The 20,776-nt window shown below is 32.5% G+C and overlaps 1 protein-coding gene and 1 non-coding gene across 2 annotated transcripts in view; both read left to right on the top strand.

The window, feature by feature from the left end:
- The window catches only part of LOC109546531, a 414,797-nt gene that overhangs the window by 151,879 nt on the left and 242,142 nt on the right, over window positions 1-20,776 (top strand). The gene's annotated exons all lie outside the window — the stretch shown is intronic.
- On the top strand, window positions 3,207-3,279 carry Trnam-cau. The gene has a single exon. It is a non-coding gene; the product is annotated as a tRNA-Met (tRNA).

Below are 20,776 nucleotides of genomic sequence, written 5' to 3'. Positions count from 1 at the left end.
TTTTAAAAAACGTTTATTTTTACAGACCAAAAATAGATTCTTTCAACAGCGAACTAACTACCTTAACTGCTAACTTAAGACTAATTTCCTCATGCGGAATGCACAGCTTATATAGTAATTAATTGCTGCATCGACATTTATTGAGTGAAATACACAGTGGTCTGCGTAAGTGGTCATATAACGACGTTGCACGAAAGGTCAATAATATCACCAGTTTTGATTGGAAATACCTTGAATAAGTAGAAGACAAAAATAAAAATGCCGAAAACTAAGTATTTGCCCTCTTTGGGATTTGGGAGAGGCGAAGACATTGGAAAATACCTAATATTTGTACTGTTAATGATAGTAAACATAAATACAAAACTGGATAATAAATTAGTTGGCACAATAAGGAAAATATTGTTCGACTCAACTGGAGTATTTTCTTCGGGGCCCATTTTGTGTTTATACTAAATGCCTGCTGTGAAAATATCAATAAAATGTTTACGTAATTTTCTGCGAATGCTTTAAATGGCCAATAGTTTTAATTTTGCATAAAACCCACAATCAGCGTTTCCAGAAATGTAATTTAAACTGTAATTGGGTGCCATAGAAAGCGAAGCTGGAGCTTCTCTAAATAATCTAGAGAATCAATTTATAAAGAGAATATTTTAGCATTATCCGGAACCAAAAACCCCTACATTTCTTTATAGTTTCTATTTGTAGTGAGCCAAACCAAATGAAAGAAAAAACTGAATTTCCATTATCAAAGTTTCAGCAGATCCCGTGCTTTTCCAATAACAAACTCCTTTTCAAATTGCGTTCCCATAATGAAAGGGCCAATTTTCAAAATTGCTTTGTTGTCAATTGAAGTTTTAAGCAGGCCACGGTCCAATGGACCGTAGCACAGGTGCAATATGTCTGGAAACACGGAAAATAGATTAAATAAAAGATTGGCTTCTTCCTTATTGTTTCCAAATTCAATTTGAAATAACTCTCGCGGCTAACTAGAATTTAATTGTTTTGAATTTGCTTCTATCCGCAAGTGTTAAGTTGAATTAAAAATTAATTTTAAAGTGTGAAAAGTCGTACAGACGTAGGAGATATGTTGGCTTGCATTATAGAGAAACGGTTTAAAATATAAAACTTATAAGAAACCTTTTGTATATGATGTGTATGCGTATGGGTTCACATAGTCACGTTGAGTCGATGATAACAAACTTGCATTTTCAAAAGCATTTCTCAAAAGTTATTTAAACAAATGCGCCACACAAAACACACAATCTGCCTTGGTTGGATGAAAAACGCACCTTTCTAAATTCTAATGTTCGTGCAATTTGTAACCTTCCATTAATATATACCTTTAAAAGTGTTTCTAAAATTTCCAGCCTCTGTTCCCTTCCGATATTTAACTATTTCCATATTTGCGTACTGAAAAAGTCACTTACCCTCTTAACATTGTCATCGAGTGCATAGAAAACTTTTAATAAGCCAAAGTTCCGGCTCACAGCAATAAAAGTGTAATTTTTTTCGGGCACCATTGTGCAAGTTGCCGTGATTTTATGAATGACGATCCCTTTTTCCCATTTGGATCGTCAGGCCCGAACAACTATGTGATTCCGGCCACAAGTACGAAAAGTGAGAACATCCCGAATTTACATAACAAAAGCCCTGCGGATGCACAGCGCCACGAAAAGCGGTAATAACGAAAAATCTACCAAAGAAATGTAACTAGGAATATGATTTTATTACTTTTAGGGTTTGGCTCATCGAGGAAAAGGTGAAATTCTATCGAGGGTTTTTCTTAACGATGGTTTCACTATATTGAATGGGTTGAAGTTTAGTCGACGAATCTAGTGAAAAACATTTGCATTAGGAATAAACATTTCCAGAAAATTTTGCTGATTTTTGCTAACCTTTGGAGCTATATTAACATCACTAGAACGAAATTTTTTGTCAGTTTCAAAATCACTATATTTATTCCAGGAGAAGTTCAAGCCATTATTGTAAAGTCGGTGATTTTTTTAAGTCCCAATGTGTCTACTCTTCTTCCAAGTATTCCTTATCAATCTGTGTAACAGAGCGCCTTAGCTTTTCCCACTATTATTTTTCAGCTCTTGATATCCTTTTTCCGGTTCTTTCTTCTAGAAATGCCTTTTTTGCCTTTTTTCAAGATTTTAAACGTTATTATTTATCTGCTAAACGTTTATTTTGTTCTCTCAACATGTGAAACACGTCTTTAATTTCTTCTGATTTTCTGTTCAAGTGCGGTCGAGTCGGTCAACACAAACAACCTTACTCAGTTCTTTATTCACTCTCCAAATGTCCAAAGAGAAAATTAAACACAGTAAAAAATCATTAAACACAACTAGAGCTACAAATGAACGAATCTCAAATTTTGCGAGAAGAAAATTGTATATTTACTACTAATCTAATATCAGGGGAAAGCCAATCAAACCTTCAAGTCAAAGTCTGTGTAAATCACGCAACATTAACTTCCAAAAGCTGTTGGAAGTTAAATAAACATTAGCAGTTATGGCAAAAGCACAGCTTATATATCATATAAAATTTAAGCTGTGGCAAAAGTGTGTAAGTTTATTTTCGTATGGCGCCCCCTAGCCGAGCAGGCCTTATACTTGCATCGATTCAAGTTGAGGCTTTACAGCATCCTAAAGGATATTATTGGTTCAATAGAGTTAACAGATGCTCTAACCAATTCAGCGTCTCTATAACAATAATCAGTCTCCCCTGGATCGAGCTAATTAACAGTTTTCTAAACTCATCCATAAAATTGTTGGTATAATCGCATAAAAATGGGTTAAATCTGCTCTCTGCTGCTTACTCCCTCTGCATAGAGTCTGTCGGTAAAACAGGCTCCGTTTTGCGGCAAAATCGATTGAGACCGCAAGCTTCTAAAACCGCTGCAGATGTCGCGTTAGAGCTAAAAATACGCCTTTTTAAATAAAATGTCTTTAAACTACGTATACAAACTACTACTTATTAAATTTTAAATTTATTGGCCTCTTATTAGAATTTAAAAATATTTTTCTATGGTCTCTGGAGCAATTAAAGGTGTTAGGTGTTGATGTAAAAAGATTTAGTTTTTTCGTATGTATGCTTCTGTTTGCTAAAACAGGCAATTGTTGCCAAAAATACACGTTAGTCTCAAAGTAAAATGGATGATTGCCTAGAAGAATTCCAGCGGACAAAGTTGTAATAATTCCAGAGCCTCGGTAGCGCAGTAGGCAGCGCGTAAGTCTCATAATCTTAAGGTCGTGAGTTCGATCCTCACCCGGGGCAAACTTTTTGATTATAGAGTCCAAACAGCTCTATTAATTCGATAGAGAAGTGAACATATTAAACAAAAAAGCTGYGGCTCCTGTAGTGTTTAATTAAAAATAGTAATTTAACTAATGTGGTGCAAGGGTTTAAATTAAAAGTAATGGTCAACTGTAATTTACGTTGAAATATTTACAGAAGATTTRCATCTATGTGTKTTAAATATGTTAACTGTTGAGAATGAGAATTTTTCTGTAGCAGTTTATATGAGCTGGTTCGTATGTCAACTGGTCTCTGATTTAAATCTGAATAAACGTTTTATTAATATTTTTAGTCACAACAAACAAACAAGTGCGTAAATTTTCAATAACACAAACTAAATAGAAAACTCGTCCTCTATTAAGAATCATTTCATAAGAAGTAGAACTGACAGACACATTTTGTATTGTATGTAAGTATTCAAAATCACTATTGAGAATAACTAGCTAAAAAGTGAATAATAAGTAATATTTTTACAAAACAAGAAGGTTTTTAAAGTCAAAACCTCTTTCCAATTTGTTTCTGAACTTTGAGCATAGAAAAATTATATTTCAAGCTCTGAAGTTCGACTACAGAGTAATTATTAATTTATTTCAACCACCGATATGTATATTGAATAAAACTACAACTTTTCAACTTTCCAACATATAGATAATCCAGTTTTATACAAAAATAAATAAATTATTTTTCTGTCCGCTTCAGTAGATAGTGATGTTCCGGCGACATCGTCGTCAAGTTGAAAAATGCTTACCCAAAATAAAAGTTATATCAAACAAATCTTCTGAAAGAAAAATAGGAAAACGTCTGCTGGCCTTTCCCAGCAAGCCCTGAAAACGACTCACAAAAGCTCTCGGGTTCATTTTAATAATAGACAACGTCAATTAAATGCAGAAAACGAGAAATTGGCTTCGCCATTATTAATGCAACTGCAAGTCGGCTGTTGCTTTTGTATTTTTGATAGAGAGTAAATTTTCAATTTATTTTATTTTTCATCTTTCGTTCTTACCGAGTGGCAACTCGACATCTTTGAACAATGTAAAACGAAATCTTAATTCTTCGAATCTAGTGAAATTATACTTTAATACTGAAGGAAAAGGTCTACTTCAGCATTAACTTTTTTATATTAACGTGTTTCTTTTGTGGAAGTGATACTTATAAAAATCTCATTTTCGTCAGTTTTTCATAAAAACAAAAATGGCTAAGCTGCAAAGCGAGTAAGTTTTTTATTATCTGTATTTTGTTTTTTGTATTTTGTATAACAGTAGTATTTTAAAATTATATCGGAAATTCAAAATAAAAGTAACGTAAAAGTAATATGATGGATTCTGGTCAAAAAAGTATCAAGTAGTTTGCAAGATATTCCCCAAGAGCAATAAATTTTACGTCTTCATTATTCAATATTCGATTTATAATAGTTTGTCCACGTATATAAATGTTTTAACACAATCTTGTGAATACTTTTTAAATAATTTGTGTTTAGCTATCCACTCGAAATATCAACTTATTTGTTAAAACAACGGCTTTTCTAAGTACATTTCTCAATTAGCAACGTGGTGTTTTTAACGTATAATTCTGTTGAAACTGAATCAACAGCAAAATGTAAGCAAACAGAACAGTCTGGAAAATTATCAATTTTCCCATGTGTATATGGAAAACTTATCCACCTGAGACTCCTTTTGATGGGCCGGACAGAATTAATGGATTCTGGCCATTTTGGCTTTACAAGTGACCCCAATACCTCGCTTTGGGATTTATCATCTCCTTAGTGTACTAAATGAATGCTTTAGTCGATATTTGATCAAATAACTAGACGCTTCATATTCATGGAAGTTCCAGTCATAGAGCTGACTATCAACATTGAATAATCACTAGATTCACCAGTTGTTTCCTTCCATTTCTGTAACATTTCCTGTTGAGTACTACTTCACTTTATAGGCTTTTAGTTAATTAATCTCGGTTAAGTATCCCTGATTTATTAAGTAGTTATGGAAAAAATTTGCATTTTTGTATGTTTTGCTTTCAAAATGTGTAAATCTTAAAATACTCTTAATACTTTTCTTTAATGTAGCTTCATAAAATTTTATTGCTAATTTTGCATTTAAAAATTGGCTTGTTACATACGTGTTATATTTTTGTATACATTTTTGGAATCTAGATCAATTCACTGTTGTTTTGGGGAAAATATCAAAGTCTATTCAGAATCACATTATAAATCACATACATATTTTATTGACTCATGGATTAAACTGCATTGATTTGAATAAAATTATAGTTGAGAGACCAGTATTCTGCCGATAAGGATCAAATTTTATTACAAATTACAATAAAAAAATTCAATAGGCAGGGCAAAATATATTGAAACGAAAGATTAGAACACTGTCTGAAATATTGCATAAATTAATTTAATATGCAACAATCGTCTTACAATTTAAACAGCTACATTTTTTCCAGAACGTAAACATTGCAAATAAAAGGAAACAGCACTATTTTGATTGTCTTCGTAAACTGTTCCTTGAGCATTTCGAATCAATGTTAACAACAGATTTTTTACCCGAACTGAAATTATTTTAGTTCACATGCCCATCACAATATACATTGTTATTGTTATTGCGATCTTTTGCAGAAGAAATTTATTTTTTCTTCCACGCTATGGAATATTCTGAGACAAAGCAATCTGGCCGAGAATTTAGGTTCTTATAGGTACCAATTTAAACTTGTACTGATTTTCAGTTGTTGTCTGATCGATTACGTTCCAACTACTGGGCGATAATGATTAGTTTTATTCTATCAGCTTTGAAAGGTGTTTTGCGTACTAAAACGTTAAAGGTATATGCTCGGTCTTCTGCTTATAACTGAAAAATCGTTCATATTTTTTCAATAAATTCTTGCAGCATTATCAGTTCGGTTAGGTTTAGATGATGGTTGAAATGGTATGAAACTTGCGCAAAAATTACTAAATTATTGAAAATTTTATGTAGAAAAAAACCACTGAATAGCCATTAGGGGCTATTGATATTTCCATCTACCATAAAGAATATTAGATAATAATTCTCCTCTCCAAGATTAAACCGTCTAGTAGCACAGAACCGAACAATTTACATCGGATTTTTCTCCCGAATCCCATTTCGGAATCGGTTAAATGATGTGCAGTTCCCCTTCTAATATTCCCAAGAGGAGGGGCAATACGGCATATTATTTGGCTCGTAATGGATTCTCGTTGGCCAATTTGCATTTTACAATAATGTTATTGTCCTCATTTACATACAGGATGATTATTTATTAGCCAGTTCTGGATTTCCGGTTGTATTTCGCTAGGATACCTTTGCCCGAATTATTGCTTGCTAGCTTGTAGAATCAAATGGTTAACAAATGAGTTTTTACTTTTTACTGTCCGTCTAGAATATGACGGTAAAAACGTGCGGTTGTTCTTGTGCCAGTTAATATTCATTTGAAAAATACAGCTAAAAATACTTTTAACTGTCATTAAAACCTTTTCAAGCACTTGAAAATAAAACCAGAAAAGTCGTTGTGGGTAATACCTCACTATCAAACATCCCCCTAAAAGTTACGATGCGCTAAAAGCCCGCTATCTCCAAGTCTATTCTCGACTCGTAAATATGTTCACGCCACATTCATCATGAAAATACTTTTAAAAAAATTGACAAATAGCATTTTCCAGTATTTAGGATATTTTTCAAAAACCATAAGTGTTTCGGATGAAATATAAATGTCCTAAATATGTTTGCAATTAAATCGCGTCCCTGGAATGTCATAAAGGATGCGGGTAATATGAAACGGTTAATAGTTGGAGATTATGTCTCCTACATTGTTGGGCCAGTTTATGTTGGATGGTTAAACATATGACCAGGACAATTGAGGGATGATGTAATTTAATTTATGGAATATCCACATGTTTGATTAGAATTATACAGGGTATGCTCCTGGACTGATTGTCTAACATTAATGCGACTTTGTTTCGTTGCTTAGGCCAGTTATATTTAAGAGTATTAGAACTTCGACTGCTTAGTATTGCAGTACATTTTGCTATCATTTTATGTGCAATGTTAAGTGCAATCGCTATTCATTATACAAGTCGGAAATTAAATGAGAAAAAACCATAGACCTGTAGGCACTTAAAGCTCAACGATAATAGAAAGAAGAAAAGAAAACTCTTTTGGAGACACTGAGCAAAAACCATTCGTCCGATTTTTTTTATAGTATTTAGAAATATTTTGTTGCGACTTCTCATCGCGTCTCAGGACCTTTATCTTTATAGAAAAAAGACCTGAAATTTATATCCTAAACTGAATAAGATTTTGTTATGAATTACGTAAAAAAATACAATCTGATTTAGCTGTTTAGAAAAGTACAATTGTTTGCAATCTTAAAAATGGTTTTTCCAACCAGTTTTAATGAGATTTCTCACCATACAAATATATCTTTCTTGCATGTCCATCTCAAGAAGCATTGCCCTTCCTTGCTTCCAGCTTATGCTTTTTTTTCGTCAAGTATTTGCTCATGAAAAATGGTATTAACCTAAATTTAAAAATCGTAGAAGTGCAAATTATCATGCAAAATTTCCGACAATCCGCATTTTGATAAAATTCATAATTTTTCTAGATATTCACTGGCATATCATATGAAACATAAAACATTCGAAAATTAAACGAAAACTTACAGATCCATTGCTGACAAAACTATAAAAACATATTCTTATAAAATTTGAAAAATGTAGTTGATGACCACTTGACCACTTGATGTTGATGCCCGATCTTATAGTGATATTTTGAGGCAATGAACAGAGGAAGCATTTGAAAAACAAAAACGTTTTTTATTTTATAGCTCAACTGATGGAAGGGAAAATTTCTCCGTTTTCATGCATTAAACTAAAACCGATTTTATGCTTCATCCATTAAAACGATGTATTGCTGAACCTGAAAAACTCTAGAATAAAAAGCAAACTCAACAGTTGCATCAACAATCAAACCAAATCAATACGAAACAGAAACACTCAAGTATAAAAATTGACCAGTAAAATACGTCTATTTAGGTTTGTGGGTTTTCGGTCAATAGATGGTGGCAGCAATAAAAGGCGTATTTTACTGATTTCACGGTCACTGATTTGACGGTCACTGATTAACCACAACATAAATAAATTAAGCTACTAGTAAGACCCAATGAAAATAAACATTATAATGTAACTAATGAAAGAAAATGTTTAAAAGAAAATGTGTCAGTTGTCATTTGAAACGGGGAAACCGAAGGATAAAAAATTCAATGCAATTTGGAAATTTACTTGAACAGTGAAGTAAAAACAAGAGACAAAACACAAGAATAAAGATGCTGAGATATAATTGAAAATATCAGAGAAAAACTGATATGAGCAGACAGCAAAAAACATTATATTGTAATTAAGGAAAGGCAATTTTCAAGAAACAATAACATTAGTGGATAAAGTAATAAACTCGCCACATAGACCAAAATAAAAATTGAATTTCCTTGTGGCAATACTTTTCCTAAATTACTTCGACACAAAACAGTGAACTTTTGTGAAAAGACAATTTTTACTTCAATAAATCTGTTTGTTGATGATGGTCTTGAAACGGCAATTTCTTGGATAACCAGTTCTGTAGCTCAAATGGGTTTTGATATACGTTGAAAAAAACCGCAAAAAACTTTTTAACGCCATTTAACCCTCTATTCAGTGCTCCAGCTTTATATTACCCTGATAAATAGGCAAAAAAGTGGTATAATGCACAAATTTTGACCTAATTCGGTACTTAAATATATTGCCTATACTCACTGTCTTCGTTCAGAATCCGATTTTTAATTTTCTATGGCTTCTCGTAACTCAAGTGAGTGTTGAGATACGATGAAATAGGCTGCGTCATATTTGCGCAGATTTTGCAACTGAAAGAAAGCGCAGAATTCATACATTTATTTGCCTCCCAAAAGAGCCATTTAATGCTCTAAACAACGCCAGTGCTCTAACTTATCCAGTCTAATCCAACTTTATCCAGTGCTCTAACTTAATCCGATCCTGAGAAATGGTCAAAAGAGTGGCGTAAAGCATAATATTTTGGCCTAATCGTGTACCTGAATATATGAAGCTCAAATTTTGTATTTTATATTAAAAGAACCACTATTTTCCCATTAACGTTCCACGGCCTGAATCAGGTTTTAATTCTCGATCCAACGATACAAAATGAGCACTGAAGCTCAAATGAGGCTAGAGATACGACAAAAAAGGCTGAGTGCTGTTTGCACAAGCACGCTACCAGTGCTTCAACTCATTCCGATGCTGAGGACTTTGCAAAAAAGTGGCGAAACGCATAACATTTTGGCTGAATCTTGTACCTAAATATCTGATTTTCAAATTTCGTTACCTTTAATATGTAAACTGTCACGATTTCCCCGCTAACGTTCTTCGTTCTGAGTCTTTAAATTATCTATTCAACGATCATTTTATGGCAATTAAATGAAGCGACAGAGGCAAATGGTCATCGACCGATCATCGGGAAGTTTTATCCTCATACAACCAAAGGGTCGCTGTTTATCTGGAATTACACTTAGCTTAAGCACTTACTGCAAACTTAACATTAGCTAGTGAATTTTCGGGCCAACATCTTGGTTGGTTAAAGACGCTTAGAGGAACAGTTAATTACGTTATTTCGATATTATTCATCAAAGTACATCAACTGTTAAAATCCAATACTAAAGTGAAATTCGGCGGTGTCGTTGCAGGCGCTGAGGTAATTGCTAAATAAACAAATTATATTTGTTAATTTAATATAAACAAAAAAAGGTTTACGCCTAAAGCAAATCAAAACGAATTTCCAATTAAATTTTAGTTCGTTAAACATTAATTATTATAACGGGAATTAAATTGACACACACACATTGTATGAAGCCACAAAAACCCTTCCATGCATTTGTTAACTATTATGGTGACCCCCATCGGTCATTATCAGTTTGACATCTGTATTAATACAATCATGTGATAGGGTTGTTAAGTCAATACCTAAAACCCCATCAGGGTACAACAGATCAGTTATTTTAATAAAGATATATGACGTTTGGAATATTTTTTAAATTGGTTACTGATGTAAATGAAGCCTGACCAAACAAATTATTTCGGTTCGTTTTATTCAAACTTCCCGATCAGACAGATGGGGGTTTTAATCAAGAAATTAAGTTGTTACACGAAATTATAGGACACAGTGTGGTTCTGGAATAATTTAATTTTTCCCATAGTACCATATGTGTTCTGTGCTCACCAACTATTTCCAACAGGCGACAAATGTGGATGTTGAAATGTTTTAATTTTCGCACATTTTCACTTGGAACGTGAAGAGGCACTATGATAAAAGCACAGTTTCTATAATTTCAACATTTCGAAGAACGCAGAGCTAAAGAAAATGTTTTCCCCAAATTTAGTAGTGAAAGAAACACAGTTAGTGATTGGAAAGATGTAGTCTTAATTAAAGATCATATGAAATTCCAGGAAATACATAGTTAGAGTGAATAAGTTACTAACTGGATTAAGAATGAGATGAAAATTATTCCAACTGCAGCGTCTGACATTAATAAGAGAAACCAAATTAAAACCAAAAATATAGAAAAAGATTTCTTCTTTAAAGTAGAAAAAATATTCATCCAACTAGTAAATCAAAGTACAAATTAAAGACTTTGTAAAGCAACCGACCGAATGAAGATGGTAATAAGATGCCGTAAATATTGAAGCAAATGGAAGATTAATTCCAAACCATCTTTCAAGTTGATCAGTTTGTTTAGTTGAAAACTTCACCTGCATCGGTTGTACAATGAGAGCTCAAACTTGGGTCATGTGAATTCAACCTTAACCAAACTCACTAACGATATTCGGACAACTTAAATTTTATTGTAGTTATTTCTTTACTTTGTATTTAATTAAACGAAGGAAACTATTTTTGAGCCGTTCAAACCACTTGTTCTTCAGAGAAATATGATTAACTGCATTTACTACTGCAGTTCTTGGGTGTAGTTATAATTGTCCTCTTAAACTACTTTACAACTTTGTACTTTTATGGATTATTATTTATCGGCTGATAAGACTTAATCTCCTATCCCTGATATTCTATTTGACATCTTAATGCTCTAATCGACAAAAATACACCCTGCCAGTAGGATTTAGCACAATGGTTTCTATTATTTCCCCTGTTCGAACTTGGGGTGCGTTTACAATCCATGTGCGAACTTTTAATGTGTTTTCTATAGTTGGGGCTCAGTCTGATATATTACTCGCAGGAAAACTTTATCAATAGGGCCAAGACAGCGTAAAGTGTAGTTCTGTGTAACGTATTATTGGTCGGGTCAACAAGGCAATTTTTACGCAATCGGAAAAGATTTGTCAAGTTCAAAAACGACATTATTAATAATGAAAAGTAAAAAGATTCTTCCATCGAGCTGATAATAAATTATATAAATTTTAGGAAAGTATCGATTTTCATTAAGGTTGTTAGTTTTGTGGAAATTTGGAGGAATTTTGCTTTTTCGTCCACTACACATATCCACATCAATAATTTTCATACTTCGATGGATTAACATATTTTAGCATCCGAAGGTTATAACGTAAAATTAATGAAATTACTTTCCTCATTTATCCTTATAAGAATTGACGTAGAAAATATTTTTTTTTTGCTTTACGTGACATAAAAAGAATTACTGGCACTTGGCACTATTGGTGATAATAATAAGATAATAGTTTCAGTTCACGCGTAAGCTGATATGAACACAGTAAATTTTTAAGCATTATCTTGAACTGTGCAAGTGTGTGCTTCGCAGCTAACCTGCTTGCAATTTTAACATAATCCAAGCAAGTTAATTCTATACAAGAGCGAAACTATCTGCTCCCGCTTGTAAATATATGATGTACCTAAATTTCGTCACAGTATGATAACTATGGGGGTGGAATTACACATAGAAGAGATAACGCAACCGAGATAATGTATTTTACTAATTAATATGGGGGGATTATGGTAATGGAAAATTGGTGGGGAAGCAAACTCCCAAAACATCAGTATCTCTGTATGCGAGACTGGGTGAAGAGCAATGTGCCGGGATTATTTGAAGAAAATTGAAAATAAACAGGAAAATCAACTCAAACTAAAAGCACCGTAGGATTTGGAAGGTGCAACTTCCTCTAACGTTAAATAATTCAATGAATTGCCAAGTCTTTTTCTGCAAATAACAATTGCTTCCATTCTTCTGTTAAGATTAGCAGGTCTCATTAAAAGTCTACATAATTGTCAATTAACATAAACTTTAACAAACAGTTATATTAATGTTTTTGGATCGAAATGCCTAATTGGTTTGGTTTAATTTTTAAGATATCGATTTTCCTAAGATGGTAAATTAGCTAAGAGCATGAACGTCAAACGCTTGACTACATTCCAAAGTGCGAAATGGAGATATAAAATACTGCCAACATTGTTGCACCATCAAAATTTTTTAAATGATAACTTTAATGAAATTTAGTCATTGGCTAGAACATGAGCTCTTGCACACTCATCTTGCTTAAGTGTAATTTTATCTTGGGTAGTTCTTAATTTTGTCGTATCTTTTGGTACTGGCCTCTTTTCATTTCTGCACTATCACAAAATAATAATTGAAGATTTATTAATTTCCTTGTTAGTGAAGTTATCAGCGCATAAAAACGGTTAAGCGTGTTGCTAAACACTTTTCAAGTGAATGTGTGTAATTTAATGTAGTTTTTAACTCGCCTAATAAAATTTCATCAGTTTCAAACTATTTGGATGTATTTAGTGAATGGTTATTGATGATTATTAAGACAGACCTAATTTGATTACCATCACTTTTATTTGGGTTTGAGGCTAGCGACTAATTTATTTTCCTTATAGTTTTAATTAATTTTATTACTCTTGATGTTGAGAAATCAGAATAAACTGATAACAATGTTTATGTGTGACTAGTAGCTGTTCCGAGTTTTTTCGTTCGTTGTGGAAAGGAATTGCGTTCTCACGTTTCAAAGATCTTCTCGAAAAAAATCTTCTGCGCGACGGCCTAAAAGCATGAAAAACCTCCAATTTTAAGCAATTGCCGGTAAAACCTAACTCTTCTTAATATATGCATTTCCTTTCTTTAGCCAAAGATTATTTTGTTTATTTTTGTTAAGTAATTATCTGGTTTTTAATCGCCGCTCGAAAATAATTGCATTTCCATTCCGCAGTCTCGAACCTCATTAAACATTTTTTCTAATTTACCTGGAGCGATCGACGTGAAAAATCCGAGCAAAAACGACCACCCTCCAACTCGAATTAAAACAGAACACGGAATCTTGCAAACATAATTTTATTATGGTTCGAGAATAGCACTAAAAAGGCTTTTGTGTCAAAATAAATTTCGTACATTTGCTTTGGAGTCGGCTTTTTCTTTATGCTCTAGTCGTTACCGTGATTAAAATCATCTCTCCAGCTCGGAATCCAGATTTTAAAGCAAGATTTCATTAAACATTGCTGAGTTTAGCATATTTGTTAAATTCAATATAGATATCTCGGATTTTGTCTTTTGTAGACATTTTCAATTGGAATCGATGGTCAGTGCTAGACACAAAAGTTGCTGAATAGTTATTTTCAAGCTGATCAGGTGGATAGGTAAATAGACATATTAATGAATATTAATTGAAAAGTTGACCGAAAAAGCATCCCAAAGCTTTGCATGAATGGTGAAGCTTCAAAATATAAAATCTAAAATCAGCTGAAATTTTAAAAAGCTCGTTTACTTTCTCAAAGGCGATCATGCTACTTAGTACTTTTCTCCGTGTTATGTAAAATGAATCTGTAGATAAAAGTTTGAAATAATTACAGCAAAAGGTTCAATTATTTTAATAAGTTGTTAAAAATCTTGTAATACGTGTTCAGGGATTTTTTTTGTTCTATAGTATTCGGAAAGTGTGCAGAATTTTGATCTGTTAGAATAAGTCGACTTGCTTTTTCTCAAACTTGTTCCCAGGAAAGATACAATTTTATTGTTTCCGTCCACTAAGCCATTTCATATTAAACGCAGGACACGTTACTAATTTTCAAGGATCGTTTAGACCATCAAGATCAGTTACAGGCCACTTAAAGAGATCTTTTGCACGCAAGACTGACTTGCAGCGTGCTGAACACGTGTTTCAACTGGCGTAAACGAGCTCAAGAGCCGTGAAGGCGTCATTTTTGAATTGATTTCCGGAAATGTTCAGTCATTAGCAAATGTACGCTTTTAATGGTCTGGGCTCTTTAGCTCTAAAAATGCACATTTAAGTAAAAAATGCCGAAAGTCAAGGGAGTCAAGATGAGGTGATGATAATCGGGCGTTCGTGCGATGACAGATTTTATATTTATAAATGGATGCCAAATAGATAAATATTTGTCAATGTAACTAACAAAGATCAATTACACAAAGCAATGAAAATAAGATGAACGTAGAAAGCTAAGGCAAACATTTGACTAAACCTCATGATAGTTTCGTTCTCAGTTTGATTTAATTAATATTATGTTGCTTTATTACTAACTCTTATTGGCTTTTTGCTAAAATATTATCGCCTTTCCCACATTATTTCATAGGTATATTTGTAGTCGTTTTTCTAGTGAACGTTTTAGTAATGTGGTCCCCTTCATCCGTTAATCAATTTATAGGATTAAATTAACATTCAATCGGATTAAAATCGCAAGTAATAACTTAACCGGGGCAGGTATAAGTATCAATTATTCTAATCCAAATAAATCAATTTATTGAAATACCCCTTTTTATTGTCCCCCTGTGATTACAATTATGCGTGCACGCTTTTCAGAGTATTACAGATTTTGTGAATTTACTGTATTTTACGTAGAAAATCAGAGAATCCATAGGATTTTTTAACTGGAAGCAATATTCCAATTTTCCATAACAGCAAGCCATTTTAGATGCATCCAAATTCAATTTGCAGATCGTTCTTTGCAAGATCAAAGGATACTGAAATAATGGGAACATTTGTACAAACACTAACGAGCAGTTAAAAAATCACGAAAGTTCCTCGAGCGAAACACGATACGGGCTTGTAAAATTGGGCCATCTTGAGAAGAAACCACCAAGATAAATAATATATCGGATTTCAAAGTTGCACGCTGTTCTATAGCGGTTTGAAAGGAAAAATGCGCCATTTAAATTAAGTGCGATCGCTCTTGAACCTTTTTGAAGTATTGATAGGCGTCCGGTAATGAGTTTGACCTAAATCTGCCGGCATTTGTTGTATTTGTGCATTATTTCTTTTCTCATTTTATCTTGTTAACGATAACTAGACGGGCGCATGGGTTATTCATATCACAAGCATAGAATGTTTGTAATTAAAATGTATTCATCACTCATTTAGTTTTATTAGTTTGTTGTGCCGTATTAATCGAATCATGGTGCATTAAAAAGTAGGAATCAAATAAACAACAGCTAATAAAACGGCAAAAAACATTATTAATATTGACGTGGCTGGGCCTGATTTTGTACCCCCGAAACTTATTTTCTGCATTAACTGAATGCTGAATGAGAAATTAAAATTAAATTGAATTAAATACACTTTTTTAGCTAATTAATAATAAACATTAACCAGCTAGCTAACTTTTTGTTGTAATTCTCCAACTTTAAGAGAAATATAAAGTTGAATACTGCTGTATTATTCGAATTGAGTTTTATTCAAAGTCAATGATTTGCAAGATTTGTTCTGTTAGTCTCGAAGAATTGATTTCTTTTAACCTGGCAACCTCACTTAAATCAAATTAATTGTTTCGATCATGAAAACTTAACAAGTCATTTAAATTCGTCCGAAAAGACGTCAAAACGGGCAGAGAAAAATGATAAAAGAGAAATATGGATTAAAAAGTAAGAATCAAATAAACAACAGCCAATTAAACGGCAAAAAATATTATTAATATTGACTTGGCTGGGCCTGATTTTGTTCCCCCGAAACTTATTTTCTGCATTAACTGAATGCTGAATGAGAAATTAAAATTAAATTGAATTAAATACACGTTTTTATCTAATTAATAATAAACATTAACCAGCTAGCTAACTTTTAGTTGTAATTCTCCAACGTTAAGAGAAATATAAAGTTGAAATACTGTTGTATTATTCTAATTTAGTTTTATTCAAAGTCAATGATTTGCCAGATTTGTTCCGTTAGTCTCAAAGAATTTTTTTCTGTTAACCTGGCAACCTCACTTAAATCAATTTAATTGTTTCACTCTTGAAAACTTAACAAGTCATTTAAATTCGTCCGAAAAGACGTCAAAGCGGGCAGAGAAAAAAGATAAAAGAGAAATATGGCCGTAATTAAGTTATCCATAATTAAATTCGTTATTTTGAATTTAATTTAAATCTGTGCTCGTCAGTAAAAGGGCTCTTGTATGACTCTTGATTATAACGAGATTCTGGCGATTATCAAGTTTTAATTTCTCTGCTTTCCAATATTATCACGGGTCAGTGGAATTTCGGAAGAAATATAAAGAACTTGGTTTTATTAAACATACCTAACAGTTTCGATCAGGCCCGTGCATCCTCTGAAACTGGATAACTAGTTTAATTAAACTTCCAGTTACGGTGGAGCACAACTGGTTGAAGAACTTTTTTTAATTTCAAGTGTCCTTTTATTGCGCCTCGGGTTTTATAAAAGTTCAATTTTTCATTATAGCCTGAGGAAATTCCCGCTACCATCGCATATTCCGTTGTACTCTGCCAACATTCCGACATTTCCATAGTTCGCTGGCAATAGTTTGTCAGCAGAAAAGAATTAAGTGGCAAAATGAACATAAATTAGTTGAAGAATTAGTTCTACTGTACTCAGCGATGCCACGTTACGCCTCTACAGCTAAATCAACACAATAATTCAAGGGAGCTAATTCAACAAGCCCAACTAATTACTAAAACTGAGACTATGTCAATACCGAATGCGACCTGTTCCGAATACCGCTTACAACTCTACTCCAACTTCCAAATACGGGCCGGCCTGCATTGCGACTCCTTTTGTTGAACTTTTTTCCTCTCCAAGTGGTAAAAAATATTTATTTCACCCTGTTTCAACCGAGGAGAGGAGTTGAGAACAAACCACTTCAATGTTATAATGTTTTCGACTTCTTTCTGTACTTTGTATTCGAGTGTGCACAAAGAGTTGTCTGTGTATATATGGAGTTGTGTTTCGGAGTTACTGCCGAAGTTACGTGGCTGTAAGTAATTCAAGGAGAATTTTATTTTTGCTTGAGTGCGTTTAGAGTTTCATAAATGCGAGCCGTTGTATAAGAGCGAGATGCTGTAATTTGTCATTTGTGTATCTATAAAAATAAATTGTATTTTCCATTTCATAAAATTTATATAAGTTTCCATAGTACAATTCTTACAGCGAATGTATACTAGATGTATGTCTAATATATTGTATTATTCTCCATATTGAAAGATGTATTAAAATAATAAAACAATTTTCAATTATGTTTCAAGTACAAAATATCTGTTTGCTGTCATTGGATTAGTAAAAAATATCTAGGTGTTATAGTATAATATATTCTTTCAACTGCTATCGTTTCAAAGATTTATTTGTCCATCGTCAATCAATCACCATAAACAATCATGAGTATCTCATGGTTAAAGTTTGAAGTTTAAATATCTTTTGGTTATAGAAAAATACATTTTCTTTGAAGTTTAGTGATCAAAAGCTATATAAAAATTGTTTTCTGGGTCTTTGTCATACACGCTAATTATCATATGAGCATTAATGTGTACAAGCTGATCTATCAGGCAAAAACTGAAAGTTATCTTACAACAAATGATTTTTAGCAGCGTCTTTTAGGACCCTATATCTTTGTAAGAAGGGTCTGTACAAATTTTCTCTAAATGAGCTTTTTAAGTTGTTCTGACACCCTGCATATGTACCTTAAACTATTTCAGTTAAACTTAAGACTTAAACAGTCAGTAACTGATTTAACAAATTAATACATTTTTTGTAGGATTTTAATTCGAAATTTCAGAAGAATTACATTTTCGGCCAGAGTGTCTGATGCAATCCGAAAAAAAAACGAACGACTAACAGCGTCCAGAATTTATTTTCTATCTCGAAATGCGGTATTTCATCGTTTCTGTGCTTTCCAACGTGAAATATATTCACCCCGAAGGTTAAACCTTAATTCCTAGAGCGCTAGAAAGGAAGGCCCTTGGAGCCGAGTTACTTAAACTTAAAAGTGGAGATTTAAAAGTAGTTAACAGCCAGGAAAGAGGCATTAATAATCCTTTTATCGTAAAGAGATTACGAAATATTTCGAAATGTGTCCGGAAATCTGCTGGTCTGTATGATAATAATGGTTAACGATGAATATTTAAAAAGAAAATAATTTATTATTTTCAGTTTATCAATTTTATAATTCTAATAATGTTTTTTATTTCCAGGTATGTCCAAATATAATAATTGCATTCATTCATGCGTTATGGTTGCATTCCACTTATATTTCCTGATTGTAAGTATTAAGTTTAGGTATTGTTCAATTATTCACACATTTAGATGAAAAGCGTATATATTTCCCAAAAAAAAATTCCAGAAAGTAAAGAGCGAATTTACAAAACATTGAAACATAAGCAAATAATAGTCAAAAGTATTAGTTTTATTGCTAAACATACACATTTTCATTGTGAAAGTTTCTTTATGATGTACACAGTCTTTAATACTATTCACAATTTTAAAGCTTTATTAATTATAAATATAAAATTAGCTTGAAATTTTCCTTCGAATATTTGTTAAGTTGAGTACAGAAAAAGATCATTGTGCATTTAACAAATAATTTTCTTAATAGTCCATATCCAGTTAATAGATTATTTAAACAATTTTTCACTTTTATAAACATCTGGACAAAACTTTCCGTTGGTTGGAAATTTCAAAATCACTGATCAAATGAACGCTATAAAAGTTTGACAAACACGGCTTTTATCATTTTAATATCGAAACTTCTTCCCCTTTACTGGCAATAATTCTTTTATATTCCAGATTTATTTAAAGCCTTTAAATCTTTTACGATATTTCGAATTTAAACTTTATTGTGCATCATTTTAATGTAGGAATAATGATTTATTTGAAAGCCATTGATAGACAACCGTAATAATACTAACATTTTGATTACCGGATTTAGTCAGCATTAATAACTTCTTGATTTACAACCAAATATTCCTTAATTTGTGTTGAATTTTCAGTTAGAAATGAAAATGAGTTGGGAGAAAGCTAATAAATTTGCCAGCCTGTTCATTACTAAACTTCAGTTTCTTTAAGTGTTGTTCGTTGTTCTTATTTCTTTTGTTAATTACTCGATAATAATTTACCTACATTTGGTTAGTCTCTTGATAAATTATTATTTTGTTGTTAATTACTAGGAATTTGCACACAATTTCGTTTTAGTAAACAAACTTAGCATAATAAACTTTCCATTAATAACGGAAACATATCAATCCTATATTTGCCTTTTTGTATGAAAATGAACGAACCAACTGCTGAATTTTAATCTCTTATTTGATGTAATTTTACTACTCCGGGGTTTTGCCAAATAACCAAAATTGGGAACGCACTTTCAATTCGGACCGCTAAGGGAAAACGTACCTATTAAGATTCAAATGTATTCATGGGATTTTAAGGAATTACTTCTGTTAGGTGCCGTTAGCCGGCATTTGCTTTCACTTTACTCTTGATATTACATGAAACTTTTATGGACCAGTTGTTCCCGGCCGGAGAAAAATTTGGAAACTCGACATAGGACTTTCATTAAGCTCGGAATGATTTATACTTCGTTTTGTATATTATTATAGGGCGGCTTTCTGTCAAACGATCGTGATATACAAAGATATACAGTTTGCCTTATTAACTTTCCGAAAAAGATTATTCTGTTTATGTGCACTTGTACTTAGATTGCGGGTGTACCTCGTTTCTATTCTCGCTGGAATTTTTCTATTCAAAATAAGCTGACCTGCAAGGATTATAATTTATAAATATAATTTGCTACATCTGTACCGAAAATGTTCGGCTCGCCAATCGATTGATTCTTTGATGCTTTTATATTTTGCCTAATAGAGCAATGCTCGCATTTTAATTTAATTCAAATTCAGATTCAAATTTATTAAACGGAAAAAATCCATGGCGAATTATACAATGCGTATGAAAATATTAAAATACAATAAAAACACATATAACAATAACAGATAAATAATAAAAACCTTCAGCTTTAGTTCGGACTTAAATGCTGCCAAAGAAATATCAAAAAATGACAAATCTAAATTGTTAGCAGTCCTGCACACTCTGTCGATTAAAAAGTGACTGTAATTGGTTATGAGTTGCCAAGTAAAATATAGATTGACTTCTGACCGTTCTCGTAGGAACATGGAAATTCAATTTACTGAGCAAATAAGGGCAATTTATATCATAGTTAATTAATTTAAATAAAAATAT

This window comes from Dendroctonus ponderosae, unplaced genomic scaffold (genome assembly GCF_020466585.1).
Source record: "Dendroctonus ponderosae isolate FM_Combo_2020 unplaced genomic scaffold, Dpon_F_20191213v2 Dpon_F_20191213_2, whole genome shotgun sequence".
NCBI lineage: Eukaryota > Metazoa > Arthropoda > Insecta > Coleoptera > Curculionidae > Dendroctonus > Dendroctonus ponderosae.
This window is presented reverse-complemented; position numbering and strand designations above follow the sequence as displayed.